The 5,225-nt window shown below is 43.8% G+C and overlaps 1 non-coding gene across 1 annotated transcript; it reads left to right on the forward strand.

The window, feature by feature from the left end:
- Positions 1 to 905: 905 nt before the first annotated feature.
- On the forward strand, positions 906 to 978 carry trnaf-gaa (transfer RNA phenylalanine (anticodon GAA)). The gene has a single exon. It is a non-coding gene; the product is annotated as a tRNA-Phe (tRNA).
- Positions 979 to 5,225: the final 4,247 nt, after the last annotated feature.

Here is a 5,225-nt window from a genome sequence, read left to right on the forward strand (position 1 = left end):
CATTTTTAGATTAAGGTTGTCTATTGGTTTCAGCCTTGCAGAAGCTGGAATTGACTTCCAAACAGAGCTGGCATGAGGACCAGACAACTGGATTCAAAGAGCTTGTCGACAAAATTGCAATTAACTAAATGTACAGATAGCCAAGTGGGAATATAAAGTTGTTGCTGTAATTGTGACCTGACTCCAAAAACAACAGGACTGGGTTCTGGACTGGAATGGAATGGAATTCTTCAGTGTTTCTTCTGTTTGGCTTGCATTGACTCATCGATTTTCTTGTTTTTCACTTTGTCGATGCCTTTGAATAATTGTGGATCCTTCTTCAGGGTGTCTTCTTTCACCAGGTAGTTCTGACCTCTGATGATGTTGATTGTAATCAGCTTCAATTCGCTGATAGTTTTGGAAGTGAGCAGATTTCCTTTGCTTGAGTCTACAACATGGAACTCAGTCTGACATGTGGACCCATGGGAGGATTTGAATGCCATCCCTGCGTTGGAGTTGCATCCATCCAATAAGAGACCGAGTAGAAGTGACAGTTCTGTCAGTCGAATATGAGACTTTTAATGGCAGGGTTGTGAGTTTGAGTGCCATTCTGTTTTTCCCTTTTTAAAGGCTTCATGAGCAGAGAGTACAGGGAGTGTTTGAAATGAGCAAGTCTCGCTTTGATTCAGGACTCTTACCTCTCAGCAGCATCTCACTATGAAAGATTGAATTTGATCTCATTTCATTCTCAGCTCGGGGTCTGTGCGGCTCAGTGGCACTTCTGGCTGTCTCCCGCTTCACAATCCATCAGTACTGAGAAAGCAATGGGGAATATTCCTCACATGTTGTGTTGTTTAATTTTTTGGAAAACTTGAATGTATGTATTTTCTTCCAAAACAAGAACAACAAGCCACTGTTAATGTAGGGCTGAAATAGCTCAGTTGGGAAAGCGTTAAACTGAAGATCTAAAGGTTCCTGGTTCAATCCCGGGTTTCAGCAATTTTGCTTCCTGATGCGTCCCTTGCCATGGTTCTGATTTTCCGGTTGCACAATTTACTGTGAAATTATTTACCAAGCACCAGTGGATTGAATTTGAGAAACAACACAGAGTCATTTACAGCACAGAAGGTGGTCATTTGGCCTATCACGTCCATGCTGGATGTCCCCGGAGCAATCTAGTCAGTTCCACTCACCAGCTCGGTCCCTTTCCTCCTGCAAGTTTCTTTCCTTCAAGTATCCATCTAATTTCCTTTTCAAATCATTGATTGTCTCTGCTTCCACCACACTCGTGGGCCAAGACCCACAGCATAAAAAATTCCACATCATCAAGGATGGGAAATACTTATATCATCTATATTTGCTTCTTCTCTCTTTCTATGAGAATAGACTGACAGTCAACATGAAAGGAAACCCAAAAATCTTCGAGCAGCATGTAAATGATAAGTGGGTAGTAAGAGGTTGAGTCGGACCTATGAGGGACAAAAAGGATAATATAAGCTTAGAGGTGCAGGGCAATGTTAATCTACTTAATGAGTACTTTGTATCAGTGATCACTAAGGAAGTGGAATTTGACAAAATATCAGTCGAAGTGAAGAGAGTAGAGGCAATGGAGAGAGTACAATTTAGGAGAGGGAGGTACTAAAAAGGCTGGCTGTGCTTAGGGAAGATGAATCACCTGGTCCGGATGGCTCACATCCCAGGTTGCGAAAGGAAATGCGGATGCAGATAACGGAAGGGCTTGCTATAATCTTCCAATCTTCCCTGGATACGGGGGAGGTGCCAGAGGATTAAACAGTGGCAAATGCGACACCCTTATTCAAGAATGGGTGCAAGGACAGTCCGGGTAACTACAGGCTAGTTAGATTAACAGCAACGGTGGGTAAGGTTTTGGAAAGAATAATCTGGGTAAAAAATCAACAGTCACTTGGAGAGGTTCGAGTTAATTAAGGAGAGTGAGCATGGATTTATAAATGGGAGTTCATGCTTGACTGATCTAACTGCATTTTTTGATGAACTAACAGAGCAGGTTGATGAAGGGTGTTGTTTATATGGATGTTGTTTATATGGATTTTAAGGAAGCGTTTGACAAGGTACCACATAAAAGGGCGGTTAACAAAATTGAGGTTCGTGGTATAGGAGGGTCAGTGTCCAATTGGATAGAAAATTGGTTTAAGGACAGAAAACAGCGAGTCTTATTAAATGGTTCTTTGTCAGACTGGAGGATAGTCGACAGTGGTGTTCCCCAAGGGTCAGTGCTAGAACCACTGCTTTTTTTGCTCAAGGTAATTGACTTGGATCTTGGAATACAGAGTAGAATCTCAAAATATGCCGATGACACCAAACCTGGAGGAGCGGCAAACAGTGAAGATGATATGAACTGCCTGCAACAGGACAGTGATAGGCTAGCAGAATGGGCAGACAGGTGGCAGATGGAATTTAATAGTGACAAGTGTGAGGTGATGTATTTTGGCATAAGGAATAGGGAGAGGCAATATATACTTAATGGCACAGTTCTAAAGAGTGTACTGGAATAGAGGGACTTGGGGTTCATGTGCATCAATCTTTGAAGGAGGCAAGTCATATTGCGAGAGTGGTTCGCAAAGCATATGGGATCTTGGGCTTTATAAGTAGAGGCATTGAGTACAAAAGCAGGGAAGTTATGCTGAACCATTATAAAACTCTGGTTAGGCCCCAATTGGAGTGTTGCTTCCAGTTCTGCTCAGCAGACTTTAAAAAGAATGTGAGGGTCCTTGAGAGGACGCAGAGGCGATTTACCAGAATGGATCCAGGGATGGGGGATTTTAGTTACAAGGTTAGGTTGGAAAAGCTAGGATTATTCAGCCTTTCTCAAAGGAGATTGAGTGGAAAATTGATAGAGGTGTATAACACCTCAAGAGAACAGGCCATCCTTGACTGGGTATTGTGTAATGAGAAAGGATTAGTTAACAATCTTGTTGTGTGGGGTCCCTTGGGGAAGTGCGCCCATAATATGATAAAATTCTTCAATAAGATGGAGAGTGAGAGAGTTGATTCCGAGACTCGGGTCCTGAATCTAAACAAAGGAAACTATGAAGGTATGAGGCGGGAGTTGGCTATGATAGATTGGGGAACGTTACTTAAAGGGTTTTTTTTTTTTAGAATTAGAATTAGAATATTACAGCGCAGTACAGGCCCTTCGGCCCTCGATGTTGCGCCGATCATCTGACCGACACTATTCCATTTACATCCATATGTCTATCCAATGACCACTTAAATGCCCTTAAAGTTGGCGAGTCTACTACTGTTGCAGGCAGGGCGTTCCACGCCCCTACTTCTCTCTGCGTAAAGAAACTACCTCTGACATCTGTCCTATATCTTTCACCCCTCAACTTAAAGCTATGTCCCCTCGTGTTTGCCATCCTCATCCGAGGAAAAAGACTCTCACTATCCACCCTATCTAACCCTCTGATTATCTTGTATGTCTCTATTAAGTCACCTCTCCTCCTCCTTCTCTCTAACGAAAACAACCCCAAGTCCCTCAGCCTTTCCTCGTAAGACCTTCCTTCCATACCAGGCAACATCCTAGTAAATCTCCTCTGCACCCTTTCCAAAGCTTCGACATCCTTCCTATAATGCGGTGACCAGAATTGCACGCAATACTCCAGGTGCGGCCTCACCAGAGTTTTGTACAGCTGCATCATGACCCCGTGGCTCCGAAACTCGATCCCCCTACTAATAAAGGCTAACACACCATATGCCTTCTTAACAGCCCTATTAACCTGGGTAGCAACTTTCAGGGATTTATGTACCTGGATACCAAGATCTCTCTGCTCATCTACACTACCAAGAATCTTCCCATTAGCCCAGTACTCTGCATTGCTGTTACTCCTTCCAAAGTGAATCACCTCACACTTCTCCGCATTAAACTCCATTTGCCATCTCTCAGCCCAGCTCTGCAGCCTATCTATGTCCCTCTGTACCCTACAACACCCTTCGACACTATCCACAACTCCACCGACCTTCGTGTCATCCGCAAATTTACTAACCCACCCTTCTACACCCTCATCCAGGTCGTTTATAAAAATGACAAACAGCAGTGGCCCCAAAACAGAACCTTGCGGTACACCACTAGTAACTAAACTCCAGGATGAACATTTGCCATCAACCACCACCCTCTGTCTTCTTTCAGCTAGCCAATTTCTGATCCAAAGCTCTAAATCACCTTCAACCCCATACTTCCGTATTTTCTGCAATAGCCTACCGTGGGGAACCTTATCAAACGCCTTACTGAAATCCATATACACCACATCCACGGCTTTACCCTCATCCACCTGTTTGGTCACCTTCTCGAAAAACTCAATAAGGTTTGTGAGGCACGACCTACCTTTCACAAAACCGTGCTGACTATCGCAAATGAACTTATTCTTTTCAAGATGATTATAAATCCTGTCTCTTATAACCTTTTCCAACATTTTACCCACAACCGAAGTAAGGCTCACAGGTCTATAATTACCAGGGCTGTCTCTACTCCCCTTCTTGAACAAGGGGACAACATTTGCTATCCTCCAGTCCTCCGGCACTACTCCTGTCGACAATGACGACTTAAAGATCAACAACAACGGCTCTGCAATCTCCTCCCTAGCTTCCCAGAGAATCCTAGGATAAATCCCATCTGGCCCAGGGGACTTATCTATTTTCACTCTTTCCAAAATTGCTAACACCTCCTCCTTGTGAATCTCAATCCCATCTAGCCTAGTAGGCTGTATCTCAGTAATCTCCTCGGCAACATTTTCTTTTTCTACTGTAAATACTGACGAAAAATATTCATTTAACGCTTCCCCTATCTCCTCTGATTCCGCACACAACTTCCCACTACTATCCTTGATTGGCCCTGTTCTAACTCTTATCATTCGTTTATTCCTGATATACCTATAGAAAGCCTTAGGGTTTTCTTTGATCCTATCCGCCAATGACTTCTCGTGTCCTCTCCTTGCTCTTCTTAGCTCTCCCTTTAGATCCTTCCTGGCTAGCTTGTAACTCTCAAGCGCCCTAACTGAGCCTTCACGTCTCATCCTAACATAAGCCGCCTTCTTCCTCTTGACAAGCGCTTCAACTTCTTGAGTAAACCACGGCTCCCTCGCTCGACAACTTCCTCCCTGCCTGACAGGTACATACTTATCAAGGACACGCATTAGCTGCTCCTTGAATAAGCTCCACATTTCGTTTGTGCCCATCCCCTGCAGTTTCCTTCCCCATCCTACACATCC

The sequence above is a fragment of the Heterodontus francisci genome, unplaced genomic scaffold, assembly GCF_036365525.1.
Source record: "Heterodontus francisci isolate sHetFra1 unplaced genomic scaffold, sHetFra1.hap1 HAP1_SCAFFOLD_59, whole genome shotgun sequence".
In the NCBI taxonomy this organism is placed as follows: domain Eukaryota; kingdom Metazoa; phylum Chordata; class Chondrichthyes; order Heterodontiformes; family Heterodontidae; genus Heterodontus; species Heterodontus francisci.